Raw genomic sequence first — 25,192 nt, 5'->3', positions numbered from 1 at the left:
CACTAGCCTTCGTTTCCGGGTGGCCTGCTTGGCCTCCTCACCCCCTGCTCCACACTTTCCCCGCAGGGCTGCTCCATTCACCTAGAGAGCCCCCCCCAGGTGGCCAGGTGAGGCACCCAGGAAGTCCCCCCTGCCGAGCCTGGGCTGTCTCACCCACAGATGGCAGTGTGCCGTGGAGGACAGGGACCTGGCTTCCAGACATGGCCCTTTGCTGCCCTTGTGGCGCCATTGCCCGGGTTTGGTCCTGGTCCTGGTCACGAAATTTCCACATAGCTACTCATGGGTGATGACACAGAGACCTCGGGGCACAGGCCAGCTGCCCCCTCCTCGTGTCACAACTGGGTCTTGGGACCTTTCTCTCTCCCTCAGAGGCCTGTTCCTCTGGCCCCAAGCTTCAGAGATAATGGATACCCCGTGGGGGTCTTCCTCTTACGTTAAAGCACAGCAGCACGCTGCTGGAACGTGGGGGTACAGCGGACGGTCCCCGTCTAGTGTCACCAGAGGTCCCAATTTCACGTCTGCTTTATCTCTGCTTCTGTTCATCCCCCTGTGGGGCTGAGGAGCAGAAACACTGCGTTTCCTTGGCGTGAGCCACACTGGAGGGCCGTGGGCCACGCTGCCTAAGGACGGGGGAGACCTTGCGTGAGAGGCACTTCCTTTGGGCGCCGTTGGGAATCCACTCAAGTGTGTGGAGCGTCCACTCCATGTCCTCCATCCATGACCGAGCGCCTGTTGTGTTCCAGTCACTGTTCCACGGAGGGGATGCGGGATGGGGGAGGCTGGCTGCCTGTGAGCCCCCAGTGCGGCTGCCGGAGCCCCACAGCTCCCTGGCCTGGAAGCCAAGGCTGGTCCTGGAGAAGGTGGCGAGCTTGAGGGTTTCCCCCGCCCCCTGCCTCTGGAAGACTGCTGGGTACCCCCTCCCTGTCCTTCATCCCTTCGGTGCCCTCCCTGGTGAGCAGAGCAGTGCTCCAGGGCCCCGAGAAAGGGAGCACTGCCTTGCTGCCCTGCACGTTGACCTGACCTTCCAGTAAGAACGCTGAACAGGTTCCTCCCCAGAGCAACAGCCACGGGCCGGGCCTGTGAGGACAGCGGCCCTGAGTGGCTGAGGGCAATGGCCTGTGAGCCTGTGGGCCTGTGGGCCTGTGGGCCATGGGCCCGGGGTAAGGGACAGGTGGGCAAGATTCCCTGACTGGAAGGGGAGGCAGGAGGGGAAACTGAGGCCGCGGGCGGAGGGGCTTGTCCAGGAAGGGGCAGTACGGGGTCTCCCAGCAAGTTCTCTCGGCCCCACGCTGAGGCGCTTCTCCATGAATAAGACATGTGGTGGGTGGAGGCTGGAAGTATCATCCTTATCCTCTGACTGATAATAGAAAAATTAAAATTTAAAGTGATCTAAAGTGACAAGTGACAGGAGCGTTCCTAGAAACGGGAGATTGGGTGTGGGAGCGGATCTCAGTGTAGACGATACCATCACAGAACGCCCTGCTGTCGGTGGGGTTTTAATGTTGCAGAGCTTTGTCAGCCAAGGAAAGAAATAAGGTCTCTCGGTTCCGGAGATGGTGGGAGTTCCTTCGTTTTCGCCACCTCGTGTCCCAGCTCAGGGCGCAGAGTCACACCACAGTGTTGCTTCTTGTGGGAAGTCCTGGGACTTCGTCCCAGGGACTTGAGGACCTTGGAGTTGGCACCCTAGGACCTGAGGCCCCTTCCTGCCTAGATTCCCCACTGGCCTTGAGAAGCCGGCCCTCTCCCCCGCCTGCCCTCAGCCTTCTGGAGCCAGAAAAGCCTCCCAGATTGGGTATGTCTGGGCCCTTGGGCAAGCTAGAAGCCCTGGCTGGCCTGGCCACCTCCCCAGAGATCTGTGGTGTCCTTACTCTGGATCACCTGGCCTTGTGCTTGGGGTCTCTCTCCTTTGTCCCAGTCTGGGTCAAACCTTCGGAACTCACAGGCCAGACCCACCTTAGCGCCCGCTCACCTGGGCTCCTGCAGAATTGACTTTGTGTACATTTTAGCTTCTAGGTCAGTGTTTTCCCCCTTGGGCCTCTAGCAAACACAGCCTGGACAGGTCCTCAAGTCCCCAAGTCTCCTGACCGGCTCTTCCAGGAGCTCGAGGCAACCTGGCTGGGTAGGCAAGGCCACCTCCTCCCCACCCCCCTCCTTCAGGGTGTCCTAGATCATCCCCCTCACTCACTGGGTCCTGTCTTCGAGGTCAGTGGGGCAGAACACGAGAGCCCAGGAGACACTGGACTGCCTAAAAGCCTTACTTTAATTAGAAAAGTTATGTAATGCAATATAGAACACGCATCAGGAAGTTGGCGAGATATAGGACAAAAAAAGTCACCCATCGTGGCCTTCCAACACGGATGGTCACCCCCCCCCCCGCCCCGCTCCCGGCCGCGTGTTCCCTTCTGGCCTTGTTTGTCTTCATACACACCCCTGCCTCAGGGGTTGCCTGTTGACCCCTGACCTCTCCATTCTCGGGGGCTTTAGGGTCGTAACAGGGAGCACCTGCTTCTCGTATGTGTATGAAGGCCAGGCTGCAGGGACAGAAGTCTGCCCTGCCCTCCGGGACCTGCCCATGCAGACGGGAGGCGTGCGCTGGCTCTGAGGGAGGTACGGCTTCAAAGCAGCGGTGCCCTCTCGGAGCGCACGGGGAGGCAGGCACAGGTGTCCGATCCAAAGACGACGCACAGGACAAGAGTTGAGGTAGAGGCGGGAGCACAGTGTTGAGTGCTGGGTGGAAAGGGAAAGAATGCTTTGGACTGGGTACATCCAAGAAGGCTTCTTGGAAGAGCCTCTTGGGAGGGCCTGGGAACTGACTGAGCTGAGGGTCCACAGTGGGAGGAGCTGGGCAGAGGGGAGGCGGGCAGAGCCTTGTGCCCGAGGGCAGAGAGGAGGCGTCCTGACCGCCCCCCCCCCCAGAGTGGCAGCTCCATGGGACAGGACCTTGTTGGTCTGCTCAACACCCAGAACAGGTTGCCTTGAAGTGTTGAGTGGAAGGGTGGGCAGACAGGGAGGTGTCTGTGTCCGTGCCTGGCCACACAGGAGTGGACTTCGGGAGATCTGGGCCTAGAGGGTCTTTGGAAGGATCTGGAGGGATCTGGGCCCAGAGATCTTTGGCGGGGGAAAAGGGGGGAATCTTCCCTAGTCAGCTGTCTTTAGGGAAGGAAATCCTACAAGAACAAAAAGGCAGGGGCAGTGGGTGGAGAAGTCCTACCCATCATCCCGGCGTAAGAGACCACATTTTGGTACCTGTCCTACCCCAGGAGGACAACCCTGCAGCCACGTAGCCCTATAGATGGCATTTCGTACATGAGATCATTCCTTAGGTACTGTGTGAAAACCTTTTTTTTTCATTCAGCAGCACTTTGTTCTCTGTAGAATTCTCTAGGCCCTGCCTGGACATTCGGCTGCTCGTCCTGGGGCTGGGAGGTTTTGGGGGCTTTGCTTGTCCCCAGAGCTGTGTGTCAGAGGCGTCTGGGTGAAGAAGGGAGTACGCAGGCAAACCGGGCAGAGGGCATGGGATCCACAGCCCCCCTGTTTCAGAGCGCGCAGGAAACTGCAGGCAAGCCTGTCTCACCAGGTGCAGAACGGACAGGGATGCAACCGCCCCGTTGTCGTTCACAGTTTTGACAGTGACCCCATTGTTTACTGGGATGAACGTGACTTCCAAGGTCAGAATCCACCTGATGGAGGGAAGCCTCAGCCTCTTCATAGCCCTGTGACCTTGGGGGGGGTGGTTCACTCTCTGACTGTGACCTTGGGGGGGGTTCACTCTCTGACTGTGGTTTCCTCCCTTGTGCCTGGACGCAGCACCTCCCTCGGAGGGGTCCGGGAGAAAATGAGACCCAGGCAGGTGTCTCCGTGCCAGTGCCTGGTGCGTACCAGGCGCTCAGCAAATGGTTTCCTTTCTGCTCTTCTTTTGTATCTGGGGAGAGAAAGAAGAACCAGCTGCAAAACCACCAATTAGTGAAATAATTAGGAGAGTAGTTGGAGAGAAGATAAATATTTCTATTAGCTGTGACTGCTTATTAATATCTAATTTTCAAAAATCCTGTTCTTGTGCTGAAAATGTTATGTCGGGGATCATACAACTGTGTGCATTTGTCAAAACTCACTGAACTGTGTACCTAAAAGGGGTGAATTTTAGTATATGTAAATTATACCTTAAAGAACTTGTCTTTACAAAAAAAGATCCGTTCTTAATGCTGATAAAGCATCCGAAAATACCCAGGTCTCGCATTAAGGGGAAATATGCCTGCTCTAGACGAAGAAGAAAAAACCCCGACATTTAAATTTCTTTTGACATTTAAATATTTTGCTATTGTTATTTCTTCTCTTGTTATAGAAGATAGACAGGTGAATTCAACAGGTGTCTATTGAATGCCTGCTATATGCCAGGCACTGTTTTTGGCTCTGGGGATACTCCTGAAACATAAAGTAACAAAGCTCCTGCCTTGAGGACAGGGGTTAGGAGGGGGACCAACGTGATAATTGAGCAAATTCCATCACGTTGGGAAGGAGCTGAGCAGAGTAATGGGGAGTGGGGGGTGTTGGAGGGAGGGGCTTACAATTTGAGATAAGTCAGTGGTGGCAGACCTCATTAAGAAGGTGTGATATTTGAGGGGTGCCTGGGTAGTGTGGTTGGTTGAGCGTCTGACTCTTGGTTTTGGCTCAGGTCATGATCTCGGGATTGTGGGATCGAGGCTGCGTCAGGTTCCACGTTCAGCGGGGACTCTGCTTGTCCCCCACATTCTGCCCCTCACCTTACTCATGCTCTCTGTCTCTCAAATAAGTAAATAAAATCTTAAAAAAAAAAAGTAAAAGGAAGAGATATTTGACCAAGTATGGGGACCGTCACCAGGGAGGATGGTCTAGGCAGAGCCGGTGCCAGATCCGAGGTGGGAGTGGGCCTGGCGGGCTTATGGGAGGGAAGGGTGTTGGGGGGAGAGCAATTTTGGAAGCAACAGCACCTCGCCTGGCAGGGTAGCCCCGGATCACACTGCCTTATAGTTTCTAGTCTCATGAATGTCAGAAAATACATGTCTCATTAAAGTTCAGTATAATGAGACTATTTTTTACATACTGCATCGTAACTTGTTTAATATAACTTATTGAAAACATCCTTCCGTTTTATTAAAACCATCCTTCGTGGCTCGATTTTGCAGGCTTTGGTCGTGTTTCATTCCTGGGCACGCACTGCTTATTTCACAGACACCCTGCTGTTCAGCGCTAGGTCCTTCTAGAGGCACCGTGGAGAGGTAGGGTGAGCTGGATGGCGTAGGCTGCACCCGCCCACAGTGGGTGGTCGGTGGGAGAGGGCCGAGCAGAAGCACAGCTCAGACATGGTACCTGTATGTCCAGACCTGCTGGGCACTTGGGATTCATTCTGGTTTTTTCTGCTGCTTTAGCACTTACCCGGAGAGGTGTATGGATAGGACTTAAGAATGTCACTGGCCTACTGCTTGCAGGTGAGTCTGGACTCTGACACCCACGTGCCCGGCCATTCTGGTCCTGTCTTGTGCACTTCGCTCCTCCTGGCCCACATCCAAGCCCACCTTCTGGAAGGTTCCGTGTGTCTCGGCTCCCGTCATGCCGTCACCTCCCTGAATGTTGGAGGGTATCCGGCAGATGAGCAACTTCGGGGTGGAGCCAAGGCCAAGTTACTCACTGTAACACACAAACAGGGGCCGGCTCGCCGCTCTCCCTTCCGCTCGGCCCAGGGGCTGTGTTTGGCACTGAAATACAGAAGTGGTTATTAGGGAGTCCTGCCCTGAGGAACCGTCAGCCCAGCATCGAAGGTAAACTGATACACACAGAAGAACATCCAAAGTCCTCCAGGGCACAGCACGCTGTCCTCTGAGTGAGGACAGGGGGACACGCAGAAGAAAGCTTATCTGAGCAGCGTGCAGAGAGGGGCTCCTGGAGAAAAACCACCTCACTTGGGGCTGAAGGCCTTCCTTGAGCCTAGTGGGCATTTCCAGGCTGTGGCCTCCTGTCAGCCTGGATGCTGGAGGCCAGGGTGATGCTGGCACTTTGGGGTAATTTGCCTGGTTTCACGGCTCTTAATGGGATTTGTGATGTTGTGGGATCCTGAATCCTGTGGATTCAGCTGCCTGTGTCCCTGGGCATTTTCCAGATCTGTTCTGCACCTGCCTTGCCCACGGCAAAGTGCAGGGAGATATAATTTCAAGTTGGTATTGTTTTTTGTTTTTTTTTTTTAAGGCTCCTTTGAAGGGAGGTGTGGGACTTATCTGTGCGAATAATCAACATTTCCAAGGTGCTCAGGGCTGGGGAAATTTGGTTGCAGCCGTGTTTTACCCCCTGTCTCCAAAGTAGGGCACTGCCCAGTGCAGGGCCCAGCCTCTGGGGTGAGGCTATGGCCTGCTGGGCACCTGGGCTGGAGAAGCATGTTCTTCAGAGTATTTTGGGTCTGGTTATGTATGTTCGGTGCTCATTGTAAAGAAGGTGAAAAATGCAGAAAAAAAAAGCAGATCTAAGCCCCTGTCCTGCGATTCAGAGAAATCACAGCTAACGTGGGCCGTTTCTTCTAGTTGGTATGAATTTATATACAGGACGGTGAGTGGACACAGTGGCCATACCACAAATTCATTCCATATCCCACCTTTCCAGTGAGCGTCATCGCCCATTCCCCCGGGTGCTTCACAAGCATTTATAAACTTAACTTTTGATGGCAAATCACGGAAGGATCTAGACATGGACCTACTTCAATCCAACCTCTCGTTTCACAGGAGGCCGGCCTTGCCCTCCTGGGGATGTCGGGCGGAGGGTGGAGAGCGGGGTGTGGGCCTGGAGCCACCGTTGTGAACGCCGCACCCGCCCGCCTGCCCCCTCCCGCCAGGAGCACGGTCAAGTCTCCAGCACCCAGGCCTGGGCTGTCCGCCTGCGCCAAGTCTGCGATTCCGGAGACCGGATCTGAAGTTCGACCCCCTGCTTCCCCCAGACCTGGTCTCCTTCTTTCTGTTTGCAAAATGTCCTTCACTGCGTGTTTCTAGAAAAACTGTGGAGGTGGGCAAGGTGTTGGTTGTGGGGGTGACTGTGCGGCCGCCGGTGAGGACGCCACAAACCTTTTTCTGGGTTTTTCTGGGGCGGCTGGGCTGTGTCTTTGCCCTTGGACTTCTGTGGGCTGCTGGAGGCTCTGGTGGTGGGGTCTGAGCTGTGGTGGCCTGGGGCCCCAGGGACAGTGGCTAGACCCTCCCTGCAGGCCTCAAGTCGTGGGGCCACAGCGACCCTGGACGGCTCCCGACAGCTGCTGTGGGCTTGGCCCTGACTGCCTGTGCATCTTCCCCTGCCCCCGCTGTGTATGACGTTATACCCGTGTCACCGTGGATAAAACCCTGGCGGGTGGGGGGACGCGGAATCCCAGAAGCTCTGCGAGGTTGGAGGGATGAGCTGAAAATGAGCTGAAACGTAGAGTTCACGGCGGGCTTTGCACTTTGGTTCAAGTGCAGATGCATTCATTCACGAGCGTGCAGGTGTGAGAAAGACCTGAGAAGCCGTGCGAGGCCGCGCTGCTCCCCATCGGTTGAACAGGACACATCGCAGCCCCTGCCCTTGAATCAGGAGTGGGCCCGGCGGCCCGTGTCCTCTGGGAGAGGTGTCTTGTAAGGGAAGGTAGACTCCCCACCCCGGGGCCACCTGGGGGTCCAGGCAGGAACCGTCATCTCCGCAGATGAGCTTGGCACAATTTTAACTGCGCCAGAGCCCACGCCCCAAGGGGGCCCCTGGAAGCTGCTGGTGCTGCTCTCTTGGCCGCCGTAGACTTGAAATTAAAAGAAGAATCCAGTTCTCAGGAAGTGTGCAAGCTTGCTCAGGCCTGGAGATCCCAGGCTCCCTCGCCCTGGGGCTGCCAGAAAGGTGTGTGGGCAGGTGCATGGTGGCAGAGCCCCGGGTCTCAGGCTGCCCCGTTTGTGGGCACAGCGGCCCGTGAGAACTGGCGAGGATCTGGGCAGGGGTGCTGCTGTGGCAGGGCGTGGGTGGAGGAGTGTTTGCTCGTTGCTCAAGTACACCCAGCCCCTAGGCTTTTTTCCAGCCAGGCTTCCTGCGGCCACCTGGCTGCCAGCCTCCCTGACTGTGACCCACCCAGGTGCCTTGCATATGGGGGCCAGGGGCACTGACCACAGCAGCCCACTGACTATGGTCTGTCCCTAGAGTGCTTGGGCCCCGAGGGCCTGCCTTGCCCTGCTTGGAAGGAGCTTCTTGGGAAGTCCCTGGCAAGGTTGTTCCCTGCAGTTCTCCCCTCTGTGTTTCCTCTCTCTCTGCATGACCAACTCATATTCATCCTTTAGGTCTCTGGATGTCACCTCCTCTAAGAAGCCTTCCCAGATCCTTAGGTAGGGCTGTAGGCCTGTCCGTGCCCATGGCCGCCAGCGTCCTGCACTCAGCTCTTCATGGCACATGTCACCTTGCCCTGGAATCTTCTGGCAGGGGGCCTGCTGCCATCTCCTGGAGGCATCTGGGTGCCCCAGAATCAAGCGCCACCAGGGAGGTCCATCTAACTGTGAAACACCCGGTAGGCCCTTGACCCAAGCAAGAAGCCACCTGTGCTCCTTCAAGATTAAACGTGGTGCTTTGAGCAACAGGCCAGGCCTGAGTCACTGAGCCCCAGGACAAGTCTTGCTCAGGGACCTCAGACCCCCCTTCCTGCTCAGACCTCTGCTGGCCTCCCACCTTCTCCGGCCCAGGGTGCCAGGTCCAGAGGGTTGAGGGACAACATGGATGCTGTGGGGTGGGTGGTGGGAGCATTCGCCTGAGGCCGAACAAAGGAGACATGTTTACTGAGCACAGTGCGGTGGAGAGGCAGTCTGCGGGGAGGCCGTGGGTGGGGCCTGCTTTTAAACGGGGAAGATGAGGAGATGCGGCAAAATCTGGAATTCTCCCTTTCTTGGTAACTGTGCCTGGTTGTAAGTAGCCCACGGTCAGTTGGGGCCTGTGGGTTTTGGGGAGGGGTGGTACAGTGAGAAGGAGGGAGAGAACCTTCAGCAGACGCCACGCCCAGCGCAGAGCCCGGTGTGGGGCTCGATCTCACGGCCCTGAGATCATGACCCGAGCTGAAATCGAGAGTCTGATGTTCAGCTGACGGGGCGGACCAGGCACCCGTGGATGTTATGAGATGGGTCACCTGAAGGGCTTGTCAGTAGTCAGCCAGGGGGTCGCCGCCTGGGACCTTCTACCTTCCATTGCTCAAGCTGTTTGCCTCCAAGCGGCTTCTCTGTAAGGAACTGCACTTGTCAGGCTCCCTCTCCCCTAAAGAACTTGAGGGGGGGGCACATTGCTGATACCTTTTGTATAAATTCCCCACCCGGGTCCCTGTGCCCCCAGAACCTCCTCCCGTCTGTAGAGCTCTCTGGAACGTTTGAGACTTTGGCCTGCAGAAAGACCCCCTCTTGTGGGATCTTAAAAATACTTGGGGAGAGGGGTGCCGCCTGGGTGGCTCAGTCAGTTAAGCCTTTGCCTTCGGCTCAGGTCCTGATCCCAGGGTCCTGGGATCGAGCCCCATGTCGACCTCTCTGCTCCGCGGGGAGCCTGCTTCTCCCTCTCCCTCTGCCCCTCCCCGTGCTTGCTCCCCCCTCCTGCTCCTTCTCTCTCATATAAATACATAAAATCTTTAAAAAAAAAAAAATAGGGCTCAGAAGGAAATGGCCACATGCCTAGTCCCGCAGGAAGGGCCGTGGCCGAGCTTCCCAGCCCACGTCAGCCAGAGCAGAGGCCCCGGGCTGCACCCTGGCCTGTGTGGGAGGAGTGTGAAGTGCGTGTGCCTGCCGTCATGGCCGAGTGTGGTCTACGCAAACCAGCCGCAGGGCTGCACGGCTTCCTGTCCCGCCCAGCCACACGACCATTGAAACTTGGCTGCCGAGAGCCCCTCCCTGCTGGAGAGAAGCATGGGGAGCGCGGGCTTGCTTGTGCAAGACGTTCTTGAGCCGTGGGGGGGGGGGGTGCTCTGTGCCCTGCAGGACTGTTGGTCCTTTATTTGGGACGGAGGGACCTGCTTCCATCAGGGAAGTCCTCACTCAGGGCGAGGATCTGTCACCAGATGGGGGCAAGCAAAGGCACAGGGGAACATATCCACCTCAGGGCCTCTTGCCCTCTGCACAGCTGGGGGTCCAGCTTCATCATTCTGTGTGGGGGTGTGGAGGGCTCCGGTTCCCTGGAGAAGGTTCAGGGGCGTCCTTGGCCTCTGCCTGCTAGATGCCAGGAGGGACCCCATGCCCCAGTTAGTTGTAATAACCAAAAATGTCTGCAGTCACTGCCAAATGTCCCAGGGGAGCAGAATTGCCCGCAGAGGAGGACCACTAAATCGTGTGCATGTGCACATGCATGCGTGTGTGTGTGACCGCGTGTACACACACATGCATACACACTGCTTTCTGCAGGTGGCTGCGGGTGGGCAAGCTGGCTCTCTGGCCAGAGTCTGCGTCCTGTTACTTGCCCCTTCTCGTAAAAACAAATTTCCCTTTCATACACAGACAGCCGAGCAACTGTTGACCTCCGCCCTTGGGTTGGGGGGGGCGGGCGCGTGGAGGAGGTGGGGGCCCCAGGCTGAAAGGTCAGTCGTTTCTTCAGTCGGGTCAGAAAGCCTCTTCGTGCCCAGGAGCCCACAGGCCAAGGTTGTTCTTGCGCCGACCGGTCTTGGAGGGGTGGGGACAGAGGGACGCGGGCTGTCTGCTCACGTCACCTGGCACGACTAGCCTCTGCAGAGAGAAAGTGGTTACTTCTCACTCCCCCCCCAACCCTATGGCTCTGCGCCAGGCGCTGTGCTAGGCCCCCACGTAAGACCTCGTTCTGGGTGGCTCAGCTGTTAAGTGTCTGCCTTCGGCTCAGGTCATGATCCCAGGGTCCTGGGATCGAGCCCCGCATCAAGGTCCTTGCTCAGCGGGAAGCCTGCTTCTTCCCCTCCCACTCCCCCTGCTTGTGTTCCCTCTCTTGAGAGAAACATCTGTCAAGTAAATAAATAAAATCTAAAAAACAAAATAACCTCAGTCCTTGGTCTGTCCCTCTGCTTGTGGGACTCCAGACGCTGGTCAGCAAGTTGCAGCAAAGTGAGCTCTAGAAGGGAGTGCCCGGCGGGGTGGGGGGCGCTGAGAGCTGGGGTCCAAAGGAAGGAGGGGTTCTCTGGGCACTCAGGGGGCGTTCTAGACAAGCGCGTAGCTCGTTGGTGGGCCAGAGCTTGGCAGTCAGAGAGAGAAACCTCCAGGTTCTCCTTCCCAACTGTGGCCCGAGCTGAGCACATGTGAAGCAAAGATACAAAATTGGAGATGTGAGGCTCTGCAAAGACCCCGCTGTGAGCGGCCTCCACTGAGCACCGGTGCGTGCAAGGGCTTTGCAAATGTTCTTTCTTGCCATCCCCCAAAAGCCCACCAGGGCACCTGGGGCCACAGAGGCGAGAACCTGTCCCTGCGAGGCTAGCTGTGCTGTGATCGATCCAGGTGATTCCTCCTGGTGGGCCCAGCTGGAAAGTGCAGTGTCCGGCCCCCTCGCTTTCCCCTCCTCCCTGGGCTGAATCCTGGAGGTGTCCGGGCCCAGAAATCCGCATGCTAGCCAGCAGGCCAACTCCGGGCTTGTGTTCCTGGCCCAGACGGTCGACCCTGTGGCCCCTGGGGAGAGCTGTCAGGGTCTGGAGGCGGTGGGTAAAAGGCCAGTCCTTCAGTGTAGACGCGCTCTGCACAGAAGCCCCACGTCTCCCAGGCCAAGCGGGGTTGGGCTGTGATTTTCCATTTGATGCTGGGCTGATGTCACTCGTGGCTGCAGGGTGGAAAGCCGTGTGGGCAGGTCTCGGGCGACAGCCATCTACATGGGGTGACGGCGGAATCCGGTGTCTGCTCCGCGGAGCAGTGTCGCTAATAGGATTCGCTGAGCCTTTGGGGTGTTTGTGGTGCCGCAGCTATTGCAGGAACTGAGGGGCTGCTCATTTGTGGGGAATGAATAATTTATTTGTGTTTTCGGATGACTTACTCCTTCATCACAGATACAGCGGCCGAGCTCAGCATGCTATGTTGGCTACTGAGTAAATGACTTGAGCAAGAGAACTGGCCTTCATCCCCACGGCCCTGGGCGCCCCTTTCCTGGCTCTTGGTTGAAGGCTGCGTTTGGGGGGAACCAGATCTGCCCCCCTCGGGCCACTTTCCTGTCTGTGGAGAAATTGTGCTTTCTCTGCTGGTCTCCTGCTTCAGTGAGCATGGCCCCCAGCTGGCTTGGGGGTGTCTAGAGTCCAAGCTGTGTTTGGTCACAGTCGCCCTTGAAAATGTCCCATTTGCACAAATGCCTGTGCCTGGGTTGCTCCCTGCTTTGGCTCCCGACACCACCCTTCACAATGCCATCCTTCCCGCCCAGCCCGCCCAGCCGGTCTTCCTCCAAGCCCACACCCGAGAGCCCACCAGGGCTCTGTGTTCAAAAGCGACATGAAGCCCAGTGTCACAAGCCCTCCGTGGTCCGGCCCCGTCGTTCCTCTGCAGCCTCACCCCACGTCTCGTCTCGGAGCTGCCAGCTCCCCGGTTCATTCATCAAGCAGGGACCAAGAGCCCCCCATGCCCCAGGCGCCGTGTCAGGGGTTGGCTGGGAGACGCGGGAGCAAGACCCTGCTGTTCCAAGGGGCGGGGAGCCCCAGAAGAAGGGTTCCAGGCAGGCCTCAGAGACCCCCAGGGCTCTGGGGACGCTGGGGACCAGGGAGGGTTGATGGCAGGGAGGCTCAGAATTGTTGGCGTCTTTCATCTGCCACACCTGTGGGAGAGGCTGGGGCCCCCAGAGGTAAACCACCCCGGGGTTGGGGGGCATGGGACCACCAGCGCCTTCAGTGGGGGCGAGAGGCCGGCACCTGGAGCCTGGCCTGAGGGGGCCGCTCTGCAGGCAGCCTGGCCCGGAGCCCCTCTGTCCACCCACCCTTCTCGCCCCTACACGGACCCCACCTCAGCCCTCCCCTTTGCACTGCCTTCCACTTCCCGACTTCTGGGGCTGCCCTCCTGGCTCTTTCGTCGATCCCTGAGGGCAGAGTTGGGTCTTTGGCATCCCTGTGGCTGGTGGGGGACACGTGGCCTACAGGCCAGCTAGTCTCCGTGGGCACAGTTCCACCTGCCTGGGTGGCCTTGAGAACGTGGCTTCCTGTCTCTGAGCTGGGTTTCCCCACCCATCGTGGGGCAGTGACCCCAAGAGTAGGACGAGGTGTGGATGGGCCCAGAGGTCCTGAGGCAGAGCTTTAACGGCTGCTGTTAGATCCCGGGGTCGGGCGTTGGAGCTGCATGAGGGTCCTTGGGATTCACTGCTTCCCGGGGTCCTCGAAGCTGCTTCCGGGCGTCCAAGAGCAGGAGGGAGAAGCAGCCCCAGAAGGACAGGTGACTTGCCCAAGGCCACGCAGCAGTAAGTCAGAGTCTAAATCTGACGTGCTCTGGGCTACATGCCTGGGAAGGGAAGCTTGGTACCCCTCCGCCCCCTGTTCCTGGCGCTCTGAGTACCTGCTGTCCCAGAGGCCTCTAGGCGGGGAATAGGTTTCCTGTCCTCTGCCACCTGGTCAGCCCTGTGGCTATGAGAGGAGGGGACTTTGGGTTGGCAGGTGCAGGAAGGGTGCCCTCACACCCCCCTCTCCAGCTGGGTCTGCATCTGGAGAGCAGAGAGCCGGGCTGTCCCCATGCTGCAACCTTGGCCCCCGTCCTCCGGTGACACCTTCCTTGGATCCTGCTTCAGATGCCAGGCAGAGCGGCAGGGGGACTGGCCAGAGGCCACTCCTACAAGTCTGGGACCAGCCTCCTCCCTGGGAGGAGCAGCCACCTTGACCCTTGATGGAGGACATGGGGCAGCCTCCTCCAGGCAGGACAGTGCCTCAGCCCACTTCCCTGAGTTGGAGTCCGGAGCCCACGTTCCCCTCCTCTCCTGGCTCTGGGGCTCCAGGCAAGACCCTGAGCTTGTCTGGGCCTCGGTGTCCTGGTGCATGAAGCGGGGGGAGACTGATTTGCTGTGCCCGCCCCAGGCTGTCCTGGAGGCCGGCTGGTGTCACGTCACACGTGTGGACCCGTGGCGGCCGTTCACCCGACGCGGAATGCCCGCGCTCTCCTGTGTCACGGACTGTCGTGGAAAAGGGCAGTCTTGACAGCCTGTCCCAAAGCTTTTCTCTTGCTCCTCCGACCTCATTATTAACAAAACTTCGCAGGGCGTTGAAGGGAGAGGCCTGTGGCCTGGCCCATGGGCTGTGTGACAGAGCCTGAGCACCGGGAGTCTGCGTGTGCCCGGCAAACCCAGGTGCCTGCGTGCCCCTCACCACGAGTTTGGGGTCCCACTTATGTTTCCCCTGCGGCCGCCTCATTGTTGGGATGTTGGCAGAGGCTCGATTTTTCTTGGTCCGACCGAACAGGACGCGCCTCCCGACACGGCCGGAGAGGAGCACCAGGGCGGCGATCCTGCGGCCTCTAGTCCAGGGCTCAGGGGCATCAGGGAGCTGCGGGGTTGGGGGCGGCAGCGACTAGGATGCGGGAGGTTCCAAGGATTCTGTTCGTGGGCATTAAGCCGTTTTATCTGCTTTCCTGGAGAGTCGAGAGTGAACAGACTTGAATTTGATGTCTCCAGAAAATGTACTTCGTGGAGAGAGACCTCAGTTCCTTGCTGCCCCTCAGGCCAGGGGCTCTTAGAAGCCCTTCTCCAGGGCCTGGTATTTTGGTAGTATTCTCTCGTTTTCAAAATTCTTCTGCCACAGCGGTGCTTAAACTAAAACTTTTTTTTTTTTTTTTTTTTTTTAACCAAAAGGCTCAGGTGGGAAAATCAAAGGACCCCTAAAGGCTAAGCGGTTTGGAATAGAAGAAATCTGGACTTCAGCTGGATCATTTTCTGAAATGCATTTCATGTCATCTTGTCCTGTGGTTACTCCATGAAAGTAAGATTTCCACAGCTAAACCCATGGGGGGAGTCAGGCATGCCGCTATGCCCCCCTCAAAGTTGAGTACATAAATCTGAGTCACAAAGATTTGAAGGCAAATAAACCGGACAGGGATGCCTGAGCGGCTCAGTCGGTTAAACGTCTGGCTTTGGCTCAGGTCATGATCCTAGGGTCGTGGGATCGAGCCCTGCGTTGGGGTTCCCTGTTCAGAGAAGCAGAGCCTGCTTCTCCCTCTGCCTCTGCTCCTCCTGCTTGTGCTCTCTCTGTCTCTCACAAATAAATAAATAACATCTTTAGAAACAAACAAACCAGTCATATGTTAGAGGGTCTGAGAAGTCCTGCAGTAAAGAAACCAATTTAACTCTGTGGCAGGAAGTAATTTGCACATGTCCGTGACCAGGAGCCTTTCTTACCTTTCACATTCTGTGAGTGCAACTAAGGTCTTTTAGTGGAACAGTGGAGCCCCGGCGAGGATGAGACGCGGTCGTATTTTCCTTCGGAAGGGTATATATATTTTCCTTCGCGTCAGTTCGGACTCTGTTGAAAGGGGTAGAAAAAACGGTCCCAAAGTGGGTTAAAGCAAACAAGGTTAATTCAGTACCTCACAACACGGAGGGGTCCTGGCTGGACTGGGTGGGGACATGGCCAGGCTCCCGGATCTCTACTGCTGTGCTGCCCCTGTTCTCCGAGCCCCCGTGTGCCCCCTGCTGGCCCACTCTCTGTGGCTGAGGGTGGCGGGACGTCTGGTCATTCGTGGTGAGGGACAGAGCCCGATTGTGCTGGGAAAGCGAGGGAGTCCCCTTCGGGTCTGATGCGTTGGGAATGCTGGCAGTGTGGCACCGAGGATGATTGCTGTAGGAGGGAATGGATGCTGGGCGGGGGGGCAGGGGGGGCACACAGTCCAAGTGCCATTTCCCTGGTTCCTTTTTCTGTTGTCCTGGCGAGGCGGACGGGGGGGGGGAGGGTGGGACAGTCTTAGAACACGCGCTAAAGACCTGGGTGCTGACCTGAGAGAGCGGGACAGGAGGAGTGTGTGGGGGGTGTTGACCGGGTGCCCCTTTTCCGCTGGGCAGACTGGAGAGAGACCCATCATCGCTGCGGGGAAAGGAAGGCAGAGGCTCTTAGCTGGACCAGCGATGTGGCTGCTGAACTCCGAGGGGCCCTGGGAGTTCCACTAGCACGAGCGCCCCGAGGGCTACCCCGGCCCTTCGCTTTTCGGTGCTCCTCCTTTTTCCGGATCTCTGAGAATCTCTGACTTTCCCAATGATCACACACAACCCCTGGCCGCCGTGGCTTGGTTCTGAGATGCTCCTTATGGCTGGCGCTCGCTGACAGAGGACATCAGGTATTATTTATCGTAAAGAGGGGAGACCCTTCCCTTGCGAGGTGAGGTGGCGGTCAGAGGGATTTCCCTTCTCCCCACCCCGGACCAGCTGGCGGTCCTTTATGAACGTTCTAGCGTAATCTCTGTGTGTTTATTTATTTATTTTTTGCCTTTTGACCCCTTTCCCTCACTGTTCCTGCCCCACTCCCATTTGTGCCTTGGAAAGTCAGCCCTTTCAAGGCAGACTCAGCTTGACAAAACTCAGGAATCCCCAGTGCCTGGCACAGAGTAATTTCTTATAAATTTCAGCCTAGTACGTGGTTGGCTGGTGTTGTGGGGAATGGAGGCTGGCCGCTCGTAACACAGGGCCGCTGCTTCATGGACGTTCATGTCTCCCAGGGAGAGACATGTCCCTGGACAGATGTGACAGCCGTGCTCAGGTGAGGAAGGTGGGGTACAGAGAGGCTGGCCAGCCTGGGGGGTCATGGCTGAGCTGGCTTGCTGTCTTCCCACCGTTTCACAGGTGACAGGTGACGAGAAGACACCCCTGGCCTATGGCCTCAGCCAGGCTGGGGAGTGCTGGGAATCCTTCAGCCCTGCCTGGGGTGGGCCAGGGCGGCTGCAGAGATGACAGGGGGTGTTTTGCCCTCTTTGCTTGGCTTTTCGGTGAGGTTTCACTTGTGTGCATTTAAGTATGCATTTTCCCAAGAGGAGACAGCGCCCAGAAGCCCCCTCATGACTTTCTAATCCTTACCCCGTCAGGCATAGCCAGTCTCTGTTTCCATCACTGTGCACTTGTTTTCCGTGCGTTCATTCTTCTCGTAGATGGAACCCTAGAGCATGGAGTATTGTGTGTTGGGCGCTTTGCTCAGTGCCCTGTTGGAGATGTGTCCAGGTCGCGCCGCTGAGGTTCATTCTGATGCTTTGTGTTCTCCCGTCGGTATGAACACCCCACAGTTCATTCACTGGTCTGTTGCAGACGGACTTGGGCATTTCCAGCGGGGGCCGTGACACATCTTGTGTTTTGGTGGACGTGTGCCCATCCTGCCGCTGCGAATAGAGCAAGAAGCTGAGCTCCTAGTGTATGCGGTGTGTGCGGGCACCCTGGTAAATAACTCAACAGTTTCTCAGAGCGGTCGGAGAGAGGCTCCTTCGGTTTTGTGGCAGGATCACAAACCCCTGGTGATGGGAGCGGCCTCGGGGGCTACCGCCAAACAGCGGACACACACATGCAGTGGCCCAGGTGACCAGGGGGCTGGTGCCAGGCCACTTCCCCCGGGTGTCCTTCCCAGCCCTGCTCCCCTCTCTGAGACTTGTGGCCTGGGTGGGGTCCCCTCGGGAGGGCACGCAGCCTCTTACCGTCCTTGAACCGAGCCGTGGAGGAAAATGCCTCTCGCAAGCGGCTGTTGTGCGAAACGTCTGTGCATGAGCATTCGGCGAGCGTCCTGCCTCACACCTGGGGACCGTGTTGGAATTCGTCGTTCCTAAGACTCCTGTGTCCCCTCAGACATAGTCATAATCCAAAACCCATCCATCTGGACTCCAGACCCCACTCTATTTTCCTCCCTCGGGGACTTTGCTCTCTAATGAAGTTAGAGTTCAGGATATATTAAAATAATTTGTCAGCTCTTGAGCACACATCCGCCCCTGGTGTGAACGGCGGGAGAGGCCGTTGGGTTCTCTGTGGGTCCCAGGTGGGGTGGGAAGTCTAGGTCTGGGTGTGAGGAGGCGTCAGGCACTGAAGGAAGATGCTTTCTAGCAGTTTCCTCAGGACTGGCCAGCAAGGTCAGTGGGCACTGCATCCCTCCTTGTGTGGGTCCAGGAACTGGGCCCAAAAGGCCCCCAGAACTGTAACTCCTTACATGGGGCAGGGAGAGGGGCTGCCTGGGCCATTTCGGGAGCTGAACTGAGCGTTCAGTGCCGTGTCCCTCCCTGAGTGTGTATCCCGAGAGACCTCCCCCGCTTCCTGCTGTGCACTGGGTCATGCCCTTGACTGCAGAGTGATGGCGTGAGCTTGTGTCTGGGCCCACCCCAGACGCGGGGCGCACATCTGAGCGTACCCAACTGGCCGTGGGCTCAGAAGTGGAGCTGTTGTCCCTGCGTCTCACACACGCGTCGGGCACGCACGCCGCTTGTGTGTGGAGTACTTTCTGTGTCTGGCGGGGGGTCTCCGAGGCAGGGCTGCAGCTCAGCCTGCGACGTGTGCCTAGGGGACACATCCCGGGGTTCGAGGCCACCGGGCTCTGGTGGGTAGCCCTGCGGTTTGCCTACCTGCTCCTGTGAGCCTGCTCTTTGCCCTTCGGTCCGAAGACCTTGACCTGGAGTCCTTCGCCCCCACCCCAAACGGCTTTGTTGAAACGTAACTCACATGCCATATAATTCACCCATTTAAAGTACATGATGCACAAATAAGTAAATCAAAATCAAGTACACAATGCGATGGGTTTTAGTACATTTACACGTATGTGCAACCGTCCCTACGGTCAGTTTTAGAATACTTCCATCGCGCCGAAAGGAACCTCCCATCCCCTTCGGCCGTCCCTTCTACCTCCCCATCCCCCAGCCCTGAGAAACCGTGAATTTCTGTCTCTAGAGATTTCTTATCTGGACACTTTATGTAATGCGATCGTGTCATATTTATCCTTCTGTGTCCGATTTTTTTTCACTTGGCATAATCTTTTCAGGATTCAGCTGTGTTGTAACATGTGTCAATTTCATTTCTTTTTATGGCTGAATAATATTTCACCATATGAATATGCCACGTTCTGTTCTCATTCATCTGTTGATGGACATCTGGGTTGTTTCCACCTTTTGGTTATTATGCGCAGTGCTGCTGCAAACATTGTGTAGGAGTCTTTGTGTGGCTCTGTGTTTTCCTATCTCTTGGGTATATGCCCAGGAGCCAAGTTTCTGGGTTACATGGTGACTATATGTTTAATCATTTGAGGAACTGCCAGACTGTTTTCCAAAGCAGCTGCTCCATTAAATTCCTAATAGCAATGTATGAGGGTTCTGATTTTTCCAAATCCTTGTCAGTGCTTGTATAGATTTGACTTTTTAATTTCTAGAAATCTTAGCAGGTGTGAAGTGGTATCTCATTGTGCTTCTGATTTGTGTCTCTCTAATAACTAATGATGTTGAGAATCTTTTCATGTGTTTTATTGGTCTTTGTATGTCTTCTTAGAGGACTGTCTATTCACAACCTTTGCCCATACTTTAATTGGTTTATAAGCCTTTCTGTTGAATTATAAGGGTTCTTTATATATTCTAGATACAAGTCCTTTATCAGTTATATGATTTGCAAATATGTCCACCCATTTTGTGGGTTGTCTTTTCATTTTCTTGTCTGTGTCCTCTAAAGCACAAATCTTAAATTTTGATGAATTCCAATTTATTTATCTTATGTGGTTTTTTTTTTTTTTTTGCTTTTGGTGTTGTATCTAAGAATCCTTTGCCAAATCCAAAATTATGAAGATTTAACCTTATGGTTTTTTTCTAAGAGTTTTATAGTTTGGGTTCTTGCATTAAGTTCTCTGACCCATTTTGAGTTAATTTTCTATATGATGTGAAGTAAGGGTCCAGCTTCATTCTTTTGCATGTGGCTATGTTGTCCCATCACCATTTGTCTACAAGATACTCTTTCCCTATCGGCTGGCTAGTCGAGGCACACTGGTTCCAAATCAGTTGACCAAAGATGTGTGGGTTTATTTTTGGATCCTTAATTCTGTTTCATTGATTCTGATTTATGGGCCAATACCATACTATCTTGGTTATTATTGCTTTGCAGTAAGTTTTGAAATTGAGAGGTGTGACTCCTATGTTCTTGTTCTTTAGGATTGTTCTGACTACCCTGGGTCCCTTGCAATTCCATATGAAATTTAGAATCAGCTTGTCAGTTTCTGCAAAGAAGTAAGCTGGGATTCTGATGGGGGATTGTATCGAATCTATAGATTAGTTTGGGGAGTATTGCCATCTTAATAATGTTAAGTCCTTCTGATTCATGAGCATAGGATATTTTCCCAATTATTTAGATCTTCTTTTTTCCCCCCAACAATATTTTATATGTTTTCAAAGTATAAATTCTGCACGTCTTTTGTTCCTATTCTATTCTTTTTGATGCTATTACTAATGGAATTATTTTCTCAATTTCATTTTTGGGTTTTTCATTGCAACTATATGGAAATGCAGTTGATTTTTTTTTTTCAAGATTATTTGTTTATTTATTTGACAGAGAGAGACACACATGGGAGAGGGGAACACAAGCAGGGAGAGTGGGAGAGGGAGAAGCAGGCTTCCCGTTGAGCAGGGAGCGAGATGCGGGGCTCCATTCCAGGACTCTGAGATCATGACCTGAGTCAAAGGTAGATGCCTAATGACTGAGGCACACAGGTGCCCTATGACTGATTTTTGTATATTGATCATATATCCAGCAACCTTGCTAAAGTGTTAGGCTTTTTTTTTTTTTTTTAAGTGGAATCTTTAGGATTTTCTATATACAAGATAATGTCATCTGCAGATAGAGATCATTTTACTTCTTTTCTAATCCTGTACTTCATTTTCTTGCCTTATTAGCCTGGTTAGAACCTCTAGGATATTGTTGAATAGAAGTGGTGAGAGCGGGCAACCTTGTCTCAGTGCTCATCTGAGGTAGAGAGCATTTCGTCTTTCACCATTAAGTAGGATGTTGGCCTCGTCAGGTTGAAGAAATTCCCTTCTATTCCTAGACTATTTAGTGTTTTTATTATGAAAGTGTTGGATTTTGTCAAGTACCTTTTCTGCATCAATTAAGCGTGTGATTTTTGCTTTTTACTTTTATTGATAAGCTATACTTCACGAATTGATTTTCAGATGGTAAACCAACCTTGCGTTCCTGAGATAAATCCCAGTTGGTCATGGTGTAAAATTCTTTCTATTCTTCAGGTCACTGGTTTTGGTACACTAGTGCTTTGTTGATTTTTGTTTGTTTTTGCATCTGTGTGCATTAGAGACCGGTCTGTATCTTCTCTGCTGAAGTCTGTCTGGTTTTGATATCAGGTAATACTGGCCTTATAGGACAAGTTGGGAAGTGTTCCCTCTTATTCTATTTTTTTTTGGAAGAATTTGTGAAAATTGGTATTGATTCTTTCGATGTTTGTGGAATTCAGCAGTGAAGCCCTTTGGGTCTGGGCTTTTTTGTGTGCGAGTCGCACTTTGCTTGCTGATTCCATCCAGTGCCTCGTCCGTCATAGGCATTTCAGAGGGTCTCCTTTGTTCCAGCTTGTCTATTCTTCTCGGGGAAGGGGTGGTGTCCGGGTCTCTCCACCGGCTCCGAGTCCTAGAAGCACATTCCTTCTGCTCTTTCGGTCACTGTTCTCATTCACTGACTCTTCTGTGTGCCAAACACGTTTCTGTGCATTAGCTCGTTTAGTTTTTACAAGAACTGGGTGCACCAGGTGAGGGCGATTATCACCTCCCTTTTACGTACCTAGAAACTGAGGCAGAGAGAAGTTAAACAGTGGGTCAGGGTCACACCGCCAGGCAACAGAAGAGCTAGGATTCGAGCCAGGCGGTCCGGCCACACAGCCCTCTCCGGTGTCCTTCTCCCTGCTCTCCTGAGGCCCTGCTTTCTGCTAGGAGCTGGGAGTACAAAAGTAGGTCAGACCTGATCATTGCCCAAGTGACTCCCCAGGAACCCCAAACCTGAGAGAAGGCGGTATCTTATGTCTAACATGAGCAAGGGGCTGGGGAAGGTGGGGTGTCAGGAAGGACCCCATGGGGCAAGTGATGTGGGAAGCGAGCTTCAAAGGACGGTCCAGTTCAGGGGTGCTTGTGGCTTTTGTCCAGGCCTTTGTCTTTCGTGTCTCGTCTCTCCCAGGTCCTCAGCAGAAGGGCCTCACAGAGAACCTTACCCGGGATGCTGATGGCCGAGACTCCCCACTGGCGGGAGTCTGGAGCAGTGGGACTGTGCCCCGTGTGTCTGTTTGAATCACCCAGGCCTCTGCACTTAGCTCTTCTGGAGAGGAAGAGGCCAACCATTTGCAAGACAATTGCTAGACAGAAATCAGGAGCCGCCAGACATAACTCAACATAATTATTTCTGCATAATGACTTCTGCTACTTGATTCAGTCTTGAGCAACGACTGTAATCTTTATCTGTCACGGAAAGCTGGTGGCTCGGGAGCCCCTGTGGCTCAGCGATAGAGCCCGGAGGAAATTTGCAATTTGAGTTAATGGAGTGTTCCCAGGCAGCTGGGGAGACAGAGGCTTCAAGGCCTCCAGAATGATGGACCCTCCTCTGGCGAGGAAGCCTGATGGCAGTGCCAGCCGGCCTCTGAGGGGACACAGCCCACAGGCTTTGTCGCAGATGGGGAAACAGAATGGCAGAGATGACAGGGCGTGCCCAGGTCACAAGGCCACTTAGCGGCAGAGGCACACCCGGAAACAGAGCTTCTCCTCCTCTGCTCTCTTGCCACACAGTACTTTCCCGAACGAGCTGGTGTGTGCCTCTGGGACCGGAAGAGCTTCAATGGAAGGTGTCTGTGTGGACCAGGAATGTTCTCAGCTGGCACTTGGGGCCCTGAGCTGGTAACTGAGCATGTTGACTGTTGAGGGCTGCCCCCAGGAGACTGGAAGTGGTAGGGCCTTTGTAGCGGACAGGCAATTGACCTTGACCCAAGCGCGGTCCAGGGGCATGAACCATGCAGTGCGTGTGGTGGCTGAATGTGTCCTGGAGGGCAGGGTCTCCCTGAGAGGGCTAAGGGCTGGGGGAGCCCCTGCTCTGGCTCTAGGCTCCCCTGACTCACAGGGGCGCCTTCTCACTGCATTCCCACAGTCTCCTAGAAGCTCCTGTAACTAACGGAGAGAGCAGGCCTGGGTTTGGGGATTGGCATTTTTGGCATCCCACTTAGCCACCTCTGACCGCGGCAAATGTCCCCAAGTATGTTTGCCCCTCTGTGAACTGGGGGTTAGAATGGGCTCTCCCTGCGAGGACTGCTAAAAGGGTGGAACTCAAGGCTTCTAGCACATTCTGCTGCTGGCTCTGTTACTGGGTTTTGCAAAGGTGACCTTGGGGAGGGCCCTTGACCACATCTGGACCTGATTTTCCCTGAGTGTCAAAGCAGGGTTTACAGAGCCACAAGATGGCTTAGCTAAGATCATGGACTTGAAAGTGCCTTTAAAAAATATGGGACAAGGGGGAGCACAGAGGACTTTTGGGGAAGTAGAACTTCTCTGTATGATACTGTCATGTGGACATATGTCATCACACACCCGTCTAGACGCACAGAAGGAACACCAGTGAGAGTGGGTGCCACCTATGGATTTGGGGTGATGTGTGTCGACCTAGGATCATCAGCTGTCAGAAATGTGCCGCCATATGGGCATGCCGATCCTGGGGAAGGCTGCTCATGTTTGCCGTGAAACATTGAACTGCTCTAAAAATAAAGTCTATTAAAAAATACATTATATAATGGAATAAAATATATACATAAATATTTGAAATACCGTGTACACATATATGTGTGTCTGTATACGTGTGTGTGTGTGTGTGCGTGTGTGTGTGTGTCAGTGGCTCTGTCTAAAAGCTCAGTGACCTTCCTGTGGGAATTTCTGGTGGGAAGATGTATGACTTTTCTACTCAGAGCCCAGTGGGGAGTTTAAATAACGGACTTGGCTTAGAAGTTCTGTATTGGTGACTTGGGATAGGATTTTAACCCTGAGGCAAGTGCGCTCTGCTTCCGGGAACGTCTATGTGATGCCTCTGGGGGCCCTCATTTGTCAAATGTTGATTACTTATTGAGTGCCACTGTATACCCGCCGCCAGAGGCAGAGGCAGTCCCTTCCGGCCCTCCCGCCTCTCCGAGCCGGTTGGAGGAGACGCAGCCCCTCCTTCTGCAGGAGCAAAGGCGCGAGGGGCGCCCCGCTCGCACCTGTACCGTCCAGGGTAGGAGACAACCACGGGTTACAGGAAAAGAACTGGGAAGTGTGCTTAGATTAGGAAGAAGAATGGGGTTTCAGGCGAAGAGACGCCATGACAGGGGACTGGGGCTCGAGAAAGAGCCAGCCAGAGGGGAAGGCGGCTGCGAGAGCCCAGGACGGTCTGGGCTCCGTTCTGGCTCTGCCGCTTGGAAGATACATGCCCTTGAGCGAGTAGTTCGCTTCTCTGAGCCTCAGCTTCCCCACCTGGAAACTGGGGTCAGTCGTTACATCTACCTCATAGGGCCGTTGGGAGGATCGAACTGGCCAGTGCAAATAAGTGCCCAGAAAGTTCTTAGCGCGGCCGTTGGTGACCACGAGAACATTGTATTTACACACCCCGTCCAGGGTGCAGCCTGTTCACAAGAAGGGGTGAAGGAGGAGGTCAGCTCTGTCGGCCACGCAGGCAGGGTGTGTGGAATGTGCTAGAAGCTGTTGGTGTGAGGATTGGAGGGGGTGGGGGAGTGGTTTGGGCCACCCAGGACGCCCACGGTGCCTGGGCGTCTCTTCTCACAGTGACCCTGTGACTCCGAGTGGTTGGTTCTTGGCTCCAGGTAGCTCGAGGTTGCTCAAGGTTGGCGACGCCCTTGGGCCGTTTCTGCATGCCGGGGTGGGAGCTTGTCTGCGGGAGCCCCTTTGAGCCTGCTCTGTGCCAGGCCGTGGTGTGCACGATCCCGGGGCCCTGATGGTGACCCTGTGGGTCAGAGCGTTGGGACAGGCCCAGTGACTCAGTGACGCTGCCAGCACCCCAGCCCCAGGTGTGCGGACCGCAGAGGCCGTCCTGGCTTTTGCTCCAACATGTGGCAGTCAGCCACGGCGTGGCTGGCATCTCCCCCGGAGACTGCTCCCAACAGGACTGCAGCAGGGCAGCAGGGACATATGCTCATGGCCCTTGCCCTCAAGGGCTGGACCTTCCTTTGCTCTCTGTGGGGCTCACAAAAGCTGTAGTCCCCCCAATAGGCACACAGAAGCCACCAGAAAGGCAATGGGCTCCGGGCCGGGGCTGTACGCACCCTAAATGGGTCATGGTCTCCAGCCTAGAC

The 25,192-nt window shown here is 55.0% G+C and overlaps 1 protein-coding gene across 4 annotated transcripts in view; it reads left to right on the top strand.

Moving 5' to 3' along the window:
• Positions 1-25,192, top strand: part of HPCAL1 (hippocalcin like 1) — a 110,249-nt gene that overhangs the window by 59,626 nt on the left and 25,431 nt on the right. For 2 of the 4 annotated variants that reach the window (XM_004745794.3, XM_013052909.2), the window contains one exon: positions 14,743-14,869. The exons of the other annotated variants lie outside the window; for them this stretch is intronic. The gene's annotated coding sequence lies outside the window, so the exon portion shown is untranslated. The remainder of the gene's footprint in view (positions 1-14,742; positions 14,870-25,192) is intronic. 4 annotated transcript variants of the gene reach the window in all.

The sequence above is a fragment of the Mustela putorius genome, unplaced genomic scaffold (assembly GCF_011764305.1).
Source record: "Mustela putorius furo isolate JIRA1106 unplaced genomic scaffold, ASM1176430v1.1 tig00000813_pilon_pilon_pilon, whole genome shotgun sequence".
NCBI classification, from domain to species: Eukaryota; Metazoa; Chordata; class Mammalia; order Carnivora; family Mustelidae; genus Mustela; species Mustela putorius.
Note: the sequence above shows the minus strand (reverse complement) of the source record. Positions and strands in the feature narration are given on the sequence as shown.